Genomic DNA, 14,733 nt, shown 5'->3' with positions numbered 1-14,733 from the left:
TTTCAGTTGTCCAAAAAGACTGTCCTGATCTGCGCATGCCCCATCTTTGTGCAACATGAGCGGGTTTGGATCTCAGAGATCTGAACCCACCCGAATTTATAGATCCGGGGAGAGACGAAATCTTCCGGCTCACGAGCTTTTGTCTCTGCTTCATAAGGAGGAGTCCGTGTCGGTACCATTTCACTCCTGCTGTGGAGAGTGAAAAGGGTATGGTGGGTAGTGCAGGGCTGGTGCTGTCCTGTCTGCTGTGTCCATCTGAGCTGGTGGTGTCTGCTGTGTCCATCTGGGCTGGTGCTGTCTGCTGTGTCCATCTGGGCTGGTGCTGTCTGCTGTGTCCACCTGGGCTGGTGCTGTCTGCTGTGTCCATCTGGGATGGTGCTGTCTGCTGTGTCCATCTGGGATGGTGCTGTCTGCTGTGTCCATCTGGGATGGTGCTGTCTGCTGTGTCCATTTGGGCTGGTGCTGTCTGCTGTGTCCATCTAGGCTTGTGCTGTCTGCTGTGTCCATCTGGACAGGTGCTGTCTGCTGTGTCCATCTGGGCTGCTGTGCTGTGTCCATCTGGACTGGTAGTGTGCTGCCTGTGTCATCAATTGCTGCTGCCTCAGTAAGGGGTGCTCTAGGCCCCAAGTTATGGGCAAAAAAAATAAAAATATATATAATAAAAAGTGTATTTTTTTTGTGTGTGCGTGTGCGTAAGCCGCACTTATTCAGACAGCAACCTAGTGCTGCCTGTGTCGTCAATCGCTGCTGCCTCAGTCAGGGGTGCTCTGGTCCCCAAGTTGTGGGCAAAAAACAATAAAAAAATCTATATAATAAAAAGTTTATTTTTTTTGTGTGTGTGCGTGTGCGTTAGCCGCAACTTGGCTACACTATTGCTGCTTGCTAGGTGACTCTGCTGCAAGACCGCAGTGAATATGGAGGACAGTCACATGACAGGAGAGCAAGAACCACATGTTATAGCTGCCGGCAACAGTCATGATGATGCAAGGCCATCAACGTTCTCGTCCTCTTTGAAGGCCGATACCCCAGGGCTTAAGTCAGGCCATGGACATGGAAAAGCAACTTATTTTACTTTATTAAAGAAAAATAAATCTAAAGCCAAGTTCACTTTAGATAAACAAAAATAATTAGCAATATGCCATTCACAACACGAAGTGGCAAGGAAAGGATAAGGCCTTGGCCTTTATTTATGACTGATGGTTCTAGTGATGATAGCCTTTGTGCTTGTTGTAGTAGTGGTGGTACTATAAGAAAAATGAAAGCTGTTAAGAAGAAGACGAGTAAGACAGCTCCGGAAGAATCACAAATCTCTGAGGAGAGTGCAAGTGTGTCCGCGGTTGCCATGTGTGAGCCAGACCTTTCAAATAGTGTACTTGAGGATCCTCCTTCCAACATTTGTGTTCCCTCTGTAAATGTGGGGAAGGGCAGTCAACATATTGCTGACGTAGTCATTGAGAATGCTTCTGTGGAATTGCACATGGAGGATGAGAAGGATATTTCGGTAGTTGCCACTAAGGATGATGAGGATGTTGATGATGAGGATATTGATGCCGAGGATGTCGTTTGTGTAAGTCAGGCAACAGTTGTTGCCCATGGTATGAAAAAGCCCATTGATGTTGTCATCCCGAGGCAATGCACAAAAAAATCCACTTCTCACATGTGGAATTATTTCCACCCAAATCCGGGCAACAGTTGTCAAGCCATCTGTAACCGATGCCAAGCAAGAGTGAGTAAAGGTAGGGACCCTAACCATCTAAGAACCTCCTCCTTGTTACGTCACTTGGAGTGCATTCATCAAATTCCAAACTGTATGCCGCCAAGTTCCAAAACTAAAATCGTAACAATCAGTCCAGTGTCACCTACCTGCTCCCTCTATGTGGGATCCAAGCGCCTTCGATCTTCACCACCAACACCTGCATCATCAACATCCTTATTCGTCATCGAAAGTAGTCCTGCTGCATCCAATGTTATAAGCATGATTGACTCCTCTCCTATCCGTGATTCCTCAGAAGGATCCTTGATGGCTATGCCTGTTGCTTCTGCTGCTGTGAGTGGATCTTAATCCCAGAAGGGGGCCAGGAGGAAGACTACTGTACTTGTAGTACTGTAACCAAACAATTAACTGTCAAACAATCCTTTGCAAGGGACGAACAAATATGATAGCAGTCACCCAGTTGCACAGCGGATTAATGACGCCATAACAGCTATGCTGGTATTAGATATAAGTCCAGTATCTGCCATTAATGCAGTGGGTTTTAGAGAGTTAATTGAGGTCCTGTGTCCCTGCTACCAGATCCCTTCTAGATTCCACTTCGCTAGAACAGCAATTCCCAGTCTGTACAAGGACATTAAAAAAAATCTTATTAATGTCCTCCGAAATGCTGTTGTACCCACTGTCCACTTGACCACTGATATGTGGACAAGTGGGACAGGGCAAACTAAAGATTACATGACAGTGACATCCCACTGGGTAAGTGTATTGCCTACATTAGCAACAGCAGCATCTACCAAATGCCAGCTGATTCAGAGGCAGGCTACTCTTCGTATAACTGGTTTCACTAAGAGGCATACCGCTGAGAACCTCTTAGAAAAACTCAGGGAAATCATTGCAAAATGGCTTACCCCACTTGGACTCTCCTCGGGATTTGTGATTTCTGACAATGCCAGCAATATTGTGAGAGCATTACATCTGGGCAAATTTCAACATGTCCCATGTTTTGCTCCCATAATTAATTTGGTGGTGCAACACTTTTTAAAAAATGACAGGGGCATGCAGGAGATGCTCTCCGTAGCCCGGAAAATATAGGGACATTTTAGACATTTGACAACTGCTTGTCGAAGATTGCATGACCAACAGATACTGTTGAATTTGCCCTGCCATCAGCTGAAGCAAGAGGTAGTAACTAGGTGGAAATCTAACCCTCTTGCTTCAGCGGATGGAAGAGCAACAAAAGGCCATCCAGGGCTACACAACGGCCTATGACATAGGCCATGGAGCTGGAATGCACCTTACTCAAGCGCAGTGGAGAATAATTTCCATGTTGTGCAAGGTTCTCAAACCCTTTGAACTTGCCACACGTGAAGTTAGTTCAGACACTGCCAGCTTGAGTAAGGTCATTCCCCTCATCAGACTTTTGAAAAACAGCTGGAGAAACTGAAGGAGGAGCTGAAATGGAGCGAGTCCGCTAGGTATGTTGGACTGGTGGATCAAGCCCTTGATTTGCTTCGTACGGATCCAAGGGTCATCAATCTCTTGAAATCAGATCAATATATTTTGGTGACCATACTTGATCCTAGGTTTAAGTCATACCTTGTGAATTTTTTCCAATGGACATAAATCTGAAAAGATGCAAAGAGCTGTTGGTAAAAAAATTGTCAGCTAAAGCGGCACGTGACACGCCATCATCTCCTCCTTCCGTTTCTGCGGCTGCCAGGAAAAAACTAAATTTTCCCTACAGAATTCCCGCTGGTCATGCAGATCAGCCACCAAAAAATGACATCTGGTCGGGCCTGAGAGAACTTCCTACTAATAGTGACATGTCTACCGTGACTGTGTCTGATACGGTCACCATTCACAGAATGGTGGATGACTATTTTAGGGATAACAACCAAATACGCATGTCAGACAGTCCCTTTCAGTAGTGGCAGGAAAAAGAGGCAATTTGGAGTCCCTTACACAAACTGGCTTTGCTTTACTTAAGTTACCCACCCTCCAGTGTGTACTCTGAAAGAGTTTTCAGCACAGCCGGGAACCTTGTCAGTGATCGGCATAGAAGGTTACTTCCTCAAAATGTGGAAAAGATGATGTTTATTAAAATTAATTACAAATTCCACGAGGAAGACCTGTACCAACAATTACATAAAAAAAATACAGAGGCGCCTATGGTGGATTCCAGCGGGGACAAATTTAATATTGTGGGAAGAAGAGGATGTACACACTGATGGGGATGACGAGGACGAGGACGACAACAACATCTGATGTTGTACTGTAAAGCCAGTTTGTGTATGGGATAATTTCCATGTCCAATGCACATTGGCAGCTTGTTTTATGGGGATCCAAACAAATCAGTAATTTCAGCCACAATTGGCAGTCCCTGTCGCTAAAATGATTGGTTTGTTAAACTGTGAATGTCCAGTATCATATACAACATAAGGGAGGGCCCAAGGACTATTCCATCTTGCACCTCTTTTCTCTGCATTATGTGCTGTTTGGGGCATTGCTGTCTGAATTTGATTGTTTCTGAATGTCCAGAAATTATAATGGCCACTCTCAGCATCTCCTGTATGCCCCTTTCATTTTTAAAAATGGCCACATGTTAGTGCCGCACACTGCTGTTGCTTTGTTTAGTCAGCCAGCTAGCTGGATGCAACATTTTGGCCTTAGGCCTAAACTAGATGAAAAAAATCAATATTGTGAGCTGTGAGGTGATCAAAATTGACTGCAATTGACTGAGAATAAATGTTATTAAGGTTAATAATACAATAGGAAAAAAAACAGGCCCAAATTATGTGGTTTTACCTGTTTTTATAATTTTTTGAAAAAAGATCCAAAACCAAAACACGGAAGGGTGGTTTTGCAAAACCAGATCCAGATCCAAAACATGAAGGAGATACAGATCCAAAACCGAAAACAAAACCAAAACACGGGGTCAGCGCACATCCCTATATATATATATATAATATATATATATATATATAGCTCTTCCTTGTCTTGCTCCCTCCCCCACATGATCCTCTGTCTCTCAGGTGGAGTCAGGGGCGCTGAGAGGGGGGGGAGCGGGTACTAATTATAATTACCTGGGCCCGGGCTGCGTGGAGGGGCGCGCTGCCGCCCCCCTCCCTCTTACATCACAGCAGCCCAGCACACACTGCTGTGTGCTGGGCAGCACTGGGAGACTGCTCATGTCTGCTAAACAGTAGCCAGGATTACAATGATCAAGCCCCCCACTGGCTATGCGCCGGGATGAGGGGGCCCACAGCGCTGCCCTCCCCAGCGTGCAGTGCCATTTCACGCCACTATATTTTTTTAAAGACACTGTACACATAATCTGCCTTCATTTATTTTTTTCCATAATTTCAACGAGCAATCGACAATCAGCATTATACCCCACACATATTTGCCAAAATTTAGTTTGTGTTAGTGGATATACTATATTAAACCAATGCTGTTCCCACTGAACTAGCTGGGCTTGGTTTCATAGGTTGCAAGGCAAGGCCATGATTGTCTCATCTTGTCTCGTTGCACCCTTAACCAAGCCCGGCTAGCTCAGTCGGTAGAGCATGAGACTCTTAATCTCAGGGTCATGGGTTTGCGCCCCACGTTGGGCGCTAGTTTTGCATTTTGCTGTATCATTGTATGTGGAACACTATATACCTGTTCCACCAATAGCCAGCATAACGAACTAGGACACAAAACTCACTGCAATTTCAGCAAAAACCTCCTCATTGCATTGGCCGGGAATCAAACCCAGACCTCCCGCGTGGCAGGCAAGAATTCTACCACTGAACCACCAATGCTTTACAGATGCAGAACATTCCACCTACTCGGGTACTTCATTGTATGAAACCAATGCTCTTCCCACTGAATTTGCTGGGTTTCGTTTCATAGGTTGCAGGGCAAGGCCACGATTGCCTCATTGCTCATTTAACCAAACCTAGCTAGCTCAGTCGGTAGAGCATGAGACTCGTAATCTCCAGGTTGTCAGTTCAAGCCCCACGTTGGGTGGTAGTTTTGCATTTTGCTGTATCATTGTATGTGGAACACTATATACCTGCACCACCAATAGCCAGCATAATGAACTAGGACACAAAATGCACTACCATTTCATTGGCCGGGAATCGAACCCGGGACTCCCGCATGGCAAGCGAGAATTCTACCACTGAACCACCAATGCTTTACAGATGTAAACCGTTCCACTTACTCTGGTACTTCATTGTATGAAACCAATGCTCTTCCCACTGAATTTGCTGGGTTTGGTTTCATAAGTTGAAGGGCAAGGCCACGATTGCCTCATCTTGTCTCGTTGCTCCTTTAACCAAGCCCGGCAAGCTTAGTCGGTAGAGCATGCGACTCTTAATATCAGGGTTGTGGGTTTGAGCCCCACATTGGGCGCTAGTTTTGCATTTTGCTGTATCATTGTATGTGGAACACTATATACCTGCACCACCAATAGCCAGCATAACGAACTAGGACACAAAACTCACTGCAATTTCAGCAAAAGCTCCATATTGCATTGGCCAGGAGTCAAACCCCCAAAATCCTGGCGCTTGTACCGATTAGTGTTGAACTATTTGTAATAGATATAATTATAAATATAATACTGGAGTAATGCAGCCAAGTTGCAAACTCTGTGTATATTTGCAAAAATAATAGATATAGAAAAAAACAAGAACTCAGCGCTTACACTCCAGTAAACACAACAAAGAATGATATGTATTTAGATAGTATACTAAGGACAATAACCTAGCAATGAGATGTATAAAAGTAAGCATTTATTAGCCAATACTAATACATAAAAACAATAATCTAGACAATAAAAGAGAAAAAATAAATAACATTCAAAAAATACATAAAACGCAAACAGTAAACCAATAATTGGACATGAGTGTAACCCAATTATTGGTATACCTGAACACTGTGCAGGGATCAAACCCGGCCTCCCGCATGGCAGGCAAGAATTCTACCACTGAACCACCAATGCTTTACAGAAGCAGAACATTCCACCTACTCGGGTACTTTATTGTATGAAACCAATGCTCTTCCCACTGAACTAGCTGGGCTTGGTTTCATAGGTTGCAGGGCAAGGCCACGATTGCCTCATCTTGTCTCATCTTGTCTCATTACTCCTTTATCCAATCCTGGCTAGCTCAGTTGGTAGAGCATGAGACTCTTAATCTCAGGGTTGTGGGTTTGACCACCATGTTGGGTGGTAGTTTTGCATTTTGCTGTATCATTGTATGTGGAACACTATATACCTGTACCACCAATAGCCAGCATAACAGACGGTGTAATGGTTATCATTACTGTCTCACATCACTGAGGTTGTGGGTTTGATTCCCACCACGGCCCTAACTGTGTGGGTTTCCTCCCACACTCCAAAAATATACTCATAGGTTAATTGGCTCCCAAGAAAAATTACTCCTAGTGTGTGACCATGTGATGGGGAATATAGAGTGTAAGCTCCACTGGGGCAGGGACTGAAGTGAATAGCCAAATATTCTCTGTAAAGCACTGTGGAATATGTGTGCGCTATATAATTAACTGGTAATAAATAAATAACAAACTAGGACACAAAACTCACTGCCATTTTATTGCATTGGCCGGGAATCAAACCCGGGTCTACCACTGAACCACCAATACTCTACAGACGCAGAGTCTTCCACTTACTCGGGTACTTCATTGTATGAAACCAATGCTCTTCCCACTGAACTTGCTGGGTTTGGTTTCATAAGTTGCAGGGCAAGGCTACGATTGCGTCATCTTGTCTCGTTGCTTCTTTAACCAAGCCCGGCTAGCTCAGTCGGTAGAGCATGAGACTCTTAATCTCAGGGTCCATAGGCAAACGCAGGGGGGGTTTCCATCTGCCTGGAAACCCCCCTCCCCAGCCCACACCATGACCACAATAGAATAGTAATATAATAGATTGTTACTAGTGCTACATGTTCTCAGTATCACAAATGAAATAATTAGCACTACCTGTGGATCTTTTAACATGTATCAGCCAGTAATAAATAACCTGTGCACCAACTAGAAGATCTGGAAAACATGCACTGTTAGAGATGCACTGCTAAAGAGCCCGATATGTACATATATGTCTAGGGCAGTGCTAGGTTCTTCTTCTGTTCCTCCAGGCTCCCGAACTTGCTCCAATAGTCTGGAATGGTGCCCACATCTAAAATAAATACGTTAACCTCAGGCAGGATGGCCTACTGACGCATCTAATGGCTTACTGTGATCACTGGTCCTGTATATGCTTGGAATTAATACACACAATACAGTTTGTATGACACATATTAAAGCTGGTTAAGTACTAATTCTGCCCTCTTCATTGACAGGCCACACTCACTCTAAAATTGAACATTTGGAATCCCCCCTCTGGAAATCCTCAATTTGCCACTGGGGTCGTGGGTTCGAGCCCCATGTTGAGAGGTAGTTTTGCATTTTGCTGTATCATTGTATGTGGAAATATATACCCATACTTGCCTACCCTCCCGATTTGGTTGGGAGCCTCCCGAAAATCGGGTGCCGCTCCCGACCTCCCGGGAAGGCAGGCGATCCTCTTGGCCTCGGCGATGTATCCACCCCACCCCACCCGCACTTTTAAGTAAAAACCCCGGCAGCAGGAGGGCCGGTGACGTGATTCGTGCTGAATCGCGTCATCGTGGCTCCGCCCCCGGCTGCACAATGCCATTAATCACGGCATTGTGAAGAGGGGGCGGAGCCACGATGATGCGCTCGTGCTGTCACGCTCCATGCTCCGCCGCAAACGCAGCGTCATGTGCCGGGCCCCGCCCCCTTTGGCCGCATCACGCCCCCAGCCCTGTAAGCCGACAGCTTCCTCCCGGAAGGAGGGAGCTAAATGTCGGCAAGCATGTATATACCTGCACCACCAATAGCCACTATAACGAACTAGGACACAAAACCCAGAGCCATTTCAGCAAATGCCCCACATTGCATTGGCCAGGAACCCAAGCCACCCGCGTGGCAGGCGAGAATTCTACCACTGAGCCACCAATGCAGAACATGCCACCTACTGGGGTACTTCATTGTACAGTATAGTTATGACTGTATGGTTATTATATTGAGCTTAGAAATAAACATCTCTATCACTGTGAGTAGTACAACACACTTCATCACTTGTGGCCTTCAGAGTCTTCGGATCAGCTAGATACCTGGGAACACAGACACCTGGGAACACCTGGGAACACAGATACCTGGGAACACATGGCCTCATGAAGACATACTATAAACAGCTCATTAACATACTGCTTTGTGTAGTACAGTACTATAACAAGCCTGCTGCTTTGTGCAGTACGGTACTATAGCATGATTGCTGCTTTGTGTAGTACAGTACTATAATGTGCCTGCTGCTTTGTGTAGTACAGTACTATAATATGCCTGCTGCTTTGTGTAGTACAGTACTATAGAATGCCTGCTGGTTTGTGTGGTACAGTACTATAGCATGCCTGCTGCTGTGTGTAGTACAGTACTTTAGCAAGCCTGCTGCTTTGTGCAGTACGGTACTATAGCATGATTGCTGCTTTGTGTAGTACAGTACTATAACGTGCCTGCTGCTTTGTGTAGCACAGTACTATAATATGCCTGCTGCTTTGTGTAGTACAGTACTATAGAATGCCTGCTGGTTTGTGTGGTACAGTACTATAGAATGCCTGCTGCTTTGTGTAGTACAGTACTATAACATGCCTTCTGCTGTGTGTAGTTCAGTACTTTAGCAAGCCTGCTGCTTTGTGCAGTACGGTACTATAGCATGATTGCTGCTTTGTGTAGTACAGTACTATAATATGCCTGCTGCTTTGTGTAGTACAGTACTATAGCATGCCTGCTGGTTTGTGTGGTACAGTACTATAGAATGCCTGCTGCTTTGTGTAGTACAGTACTATAACATGCCTGCTGCTGTGTGTAGTACAGTTCTTTAGCAAGCCTGCTGCTTTGTGCAGTACGGTACTATAGCATGATTGCTGCTTTGTGTAGTACAGTACTATAATGTGCCTGCTGCTTTGTGTAGTACAGTACTATAATATGCCTGCTGCTTTGTGTAGTACAGTACTATAGAATGCCTGCTGGTTTGTGTGGTACAGTACTATAGAATGCCTTCTGCTTTGTGTAGTACAGTACTATAACATGCCTTCTGCTGTGTGTAGTTCAGTACTTTAGCAAGCCTGCTGCTTTGTGCAGTACGGTACTATAGCATGATTGCTGCTTTGTGTAGTACAGTACTATAATATGCCTGCTGCTTTGTGTAGTACAGTACTATAGCATGCCTGCTGGTTTGTGTGGTACAGTACTATAGAATGCCTGCTGCTTTGTGTAGTACAGTACTATAACATGCCTGCTGCTGTGTGTAGTACAGTACTTTAGCAAGCCTGCTGCTTTGTGCAGTACGGTACTATAGCATGATTGGTGCTTTGTGTAGTACAGTACTATAATGTGCCTGCTGCTTTGTGTAGTACAGTACTATAATATGCCTGCTGCTTTGTGTAGTACAGTACTATAGAATGCCTGCTGGTTTGTGTGGTACAGTACTATAGAATGCCTGCTGCTTTGTGTAGTACAGTACTATAACATGCCTTCTGCTGTGTGTAGATCAGTACTTTAGCAAGCCTGCTGCTTTGTGCAGTACGGTACTATAGCATGATTGCTGCTTTGTGTAGTACAGTACTATAATGTGTCTGCTGCTTTGTGTAGTACAGTACTACAGAATGTCTGCTGCTTTGTGTAGTACAGTACTATAATATGCCTGCTGGTTTGTGTATTACAATACTATAACATGTCTTCTGCTCATACTTGTCAACTCTCCCTCATTGGCAGGGAGACTCCCTGAAATAGAAACAATCTCCCTGTCTCCCTGATGAGTCTGGTAATTACCCCCCATTATGAAGCACATTGTTTATTTTTTTGTCCCTACCAACTCACCATCGACCAGCAATGCGCGGCCACGTATGGACGATAGCGATATTGTCCATCGGCCATGCACGCAGGTTAACTTGCTAGATATCGAACTGGTTACTAAAGGGACCCGCTATCGCTATAAGCGTCAATGAGTTGGTGGTGTGCTGGATGATCAATATCGATCATCCAGCACAGAAGGGAGGGTGAAGGACGATCAGCCAGCGATATCGTATCGCTGGCTGATCGCTATGTGTGCATGCACCATAAATGCTTTTGGGCTTATTTTCAGTTGGATGTAAATCAATCTTATGGCACGCCTCTCATGTATTATGTAGCAAAACACGTCCACTTTAACTCGCGCTCATAGCTGTTGCTTTCCCTATCTCCCTGAAATGCTTTTTCAAAAGTAGGCAAGTATGCTTCTGATTTGTGTAGCTGCTTTGTGTAGTACAGTACTATAACATGCTTTCTGTTTGTGTGTACAGTATACTATAACATGCCTGCTGCTTTATGTAGTACAGTACTATAACATGCTTTCTGCTTTGTGTAGTACAGTATACTATAACATGCCTGCTGCTTTGTATAGTACATTATACTATATAACATGCCTGCTGCTTTGTGTAGTACAGTACTATAACATGCCTTCTGCTTTCTGTAGTACAGTATACTATACTGGATCAGCGGCTTCGGAATTCTGAAATCCGAACCCCCCCGATCCTAGTCAGGCTCGACTTTTCCTGCCTGCCTCAGAACTGAAATCGAGGCAAAACGTCATCATCCCGCCTTCCGGATCTCGCGGGTTTTGGATTCTATAAAAGGTCCCCGCGTCGGCGCCATTTCTCACTTCGGCTGTGGACAGTGAAGAGAGAGGGTGGGAGCTAGGGCTGGCTGGGCTGTGTTGTGCTGCTGTTGTCCATAGAGGCTGTGACCACTCAGTCCATAGGGTCTGACTGGGCTGTGTTGTGCTGCTGTTGTCCATAGGAGCGGCTGGGCTGTGTTGTGCTGCTGTCATAGGGGCTGGCTGGGCTGTGTTGTGCAGTCAGTTGTCCATAGGGGCTGTGTCCACTCCAAAGTCTATAGGGGCTGGCTGGACTGTGTTGTGCAGTGTCCCATAAAGGCTGTAGTCCTAGAGGGGTGCTCTAGTGTTGTCCAGGGGGTGATCTGTGCATCAGGGGTGCTCCCCCAAAGTGCACTCCAAAGAAAAAATATTTTTTTTTCTGTGTTTGTGAATTGTGTGTGCAGTAGCCGCACGTGCATCACCAAAGTAATGCCAAGCGTGCACCTGTGTCATAAGTAAAGGGCCGGCTGCCTTGACCGTTAAAGGGTGCTGTAACCCCCAAAGTGCACTCCAAACAAAATAAAAAATTATTTTCTGTGTTTGTGAATTGTGTGCACTGTGGCTGCACGTGCATCAACAAAGGAGCAGGGCCAAGCGTGCGCCTGTGTCCCATAAGTAAAGGGCTGGCTGGCTTGTCCGTTAAAGGGTGCTGTAACCCCCGAAGTGCACTCCAAACAAAATAAAAAAATATTTTCTGTGTTTGTGAATTGTGTGCACTGTGGCCGCATGTGCATCAACAAAGTAGCACCAAGCGTGCACCTGTGTCATAAGTAAAGGGCCGGCTGGCTCGCCTGTTAAAGGGTGGTGTAACCCCCAAAGTGCACTCCACAAGATAATAAACAATTCTTTTTTTTCTGTGTTTGTGTGCGAAATGTATGCGCAGTAGCCGCACGTGCATCAACACAGCAGCAGCGCCAAGCGTGCGCCTGTGTCATAAGTCAAGGGCCGGTTTGGACATCTGGTCCAGACTGAAGGACGTGCCAACAATGTCAATTTCTGACATGTCTACTGTCACTGCATACGATACTGTCACCACTGACAGAATGGTGGAGGAATTATTTTCTGTGTTTGTGAATTCTGTGCACTGTGGCTGCACGTGCATCAACAAAGGAGCAGCATCAAGCGTGCGCCTGGGTCATAAGTAAAGGGTGAGATGGCTTGTCCGTTATAGGGTGCTGTAACCCCCAAAGTGTGCTCCACAAAAAATAAAAAATTATATTTTTTTCTGTCTTTGTGAATTGTGTGGGCTGTAGCCGCACCTGCATCCTCAAAGCAGCAACGACAAGCGTGCGTCTGTCTGTTAAAGGGTGGTGTAACCCTCAAAGTGTGCTCCAAAAAAAGTAAAAAATTCTTCTTTTTTTTTCTGTCTTTGTGAATTGTGTGGGCTGTAGCCGCACCTGCATCCTCAAAGCAGCAGCGACAAGCGTGCGTCTGTCTGTTAAAGGGTGGTTTAACCCCCAAAGTGCGCTCCAACCAAAATAAAATAATCTTCTTTTTTTCTGTGTTTGTGTGTCAAATGTATGCGCAGTAGCACACCTGCATCCTCAAAGCAGCAGCGATAAGCGTGCATCTGTCTGTTAAAGGGTGGTGTAACCCTCCAAGTGCGCTCCACAAAAAATAAAAAATTCTTCTTTTTTTTTCTGTCTTTGTGAATTGTGTGGGCTGTAGCCGCAACTGCATCCTCAAAGCAGCAGCGACAAGCGTGCGTCTATCTGTTAAAGGGTGGTGTAACCCTCAAAGTGTGCTCCACAAAAAATAAAAAATTATATTTTTTTCTGTCTTTGTGAATTGTGTGGGCTGTAGCCGCACCTGCATCCTCAAACCAGCAGCGACAAGCGTGCGTCTGTCTGTTAAAGGGTGGTGTAATCCCCAAAGTGCACTCCAACAAAAATAAAACATTTTCTTCTGTGTTTGTGAATTGTGTGCACTGTACGTGCATCAACAAAGGAGCAGCGCCAAGCGTGCGCCTGTGTCCCATAAGTCTGTTAAAGGGTGGTGTAACTCCCAAAGTGCACTCTACAAAAAAGAAACAATTCTTTTTTTTCTGTGTTTGTGTGCGAAATGTATGCGCAGTAGCCGCACGTGCATCAACACAGCAGCAGCGCCAAGCATGCGCCTGTGTCATAAGTCAAGGGCCGGTTTGGACATCTGGTCTGGACTGAAGGACGTGCCAACAATTTCTGACAAGTCTACTGTCACTGCATATGATACTGTCACCATTGACAGAATGGTGGAGGATTACATCGGTGACAGTATCCAAGTAGGCATGTCAGATAGTCCGTACCTGTACTGGCAGGAAAAAGAGGCAATTTGGAGTCCCCTGTACAAACTGGCTCTATTTTACCTGAGTTGCCCCCCTCCAGTGTGTACTCCGAAAGAGTGTTTAGTGCAGCCGGGAACCTTGTCAGCGAAAGGCGTAGGAGGTTGCTTCCACAAAATGTGGAGAAGATGATGTTCATAAAAATGAATTATCAACTCTTTCAGGGAGACCAGCCTCCAGAACTTACAGAGGGACCTGTGGTGGTGGATTCCAGTGGGGACGAATTAATACTCTGTGAGGATGAGGATGTACATAACACTGAAGAGGGTAAGGAATCGGTGGATGAGGAGGACATCTTGCCTCCGTAGAGCCAGTTTGTGCAGGGATAGATTAATTGCCAGCTTTTTTTGTGGGGGTCCAAACGAACCAATCATTTCAGCCACAGTCGTGTGGCAGACCCTGGCGCTGAAATGATTGGTTTGTTAAAGTGTGCATGTCCTGTTTATACAACATAAGGGTGAGTGGGAGGGCCCAAGGACAATTCCATCTTGCACCTCTTTTTTTTCTTTGCAGTATGTCCTGTTTGGGGCCTAGTTTTTCAAACTGCCATCCTGTCTGCCACTGCAGTGTCACTCCTAGATGGGCCACGTGTTTGTGTTGCCCACTTGTGTCGCTTAGCATAGTCATCCAGCTACCTCGGTGCAACCTTTTGGACATAAAAACACTATTGTGAGGTGTTCAGTGTTCAGAATAGACTGGAAATGAGTGGAAATTAAGGTTATTGAGGTTAATAATAGCATAGGAGCAGAGAAACCCACAAATTCTGTGATTTTAGCTGTTTTTATGCTTTTTTAAAAAAAAAATACAGATCCAAAACACAAAACCCAGAACCCAAAACACGGAAGGGTGGTTTTGGCAAGATCAATCCAGATCCAAAACACGAAGAAAGATCCAAAACCAAAACACAAAACACGAAAAGTGGCTGGTGCACACCACTAACTATAA

General features: G+C 45.3%; 1 non-coding gene across 1 annotated transcript; it reads left to right on the top strand.

The window, feature by feature from the left end:
• The first annotated feature begins 5,255 nt into the window (after positions 1-5,255).
• On the top strand, positions 5,256-5,328 carry TRNAK-CUU (transfer RNA lysine (anticodon CUU)). Its single transcript has one exon. It is a non-coding gene; the product is annotated as a tRNA-Lys (tRNA).
• The last annotated feature ends 9,405 nt before the right edge of the window (positions 5,329-14,733 follow it).

The sequence above is a fragment of the Taudactylus pleione genome, unplaced genomic scaffold (genome assembly GCF_031769625.1).
Source record: "Taudactylus pleione unplaced genomic scaffold, aTauple2 ptg000817l, whole genome shotgun sequence".
In the NCBI taxonomy this organism is placed as follows: domain Eukaryota; kingdom Metazoa; phylum Chordata; class Amphibia; order Anura; family Myobatrachidae; genus Taudactylus; species Taudactylus pleione.
This window is presented reverse-complemented; position numbering and strand designations above follow the sequence as displayed.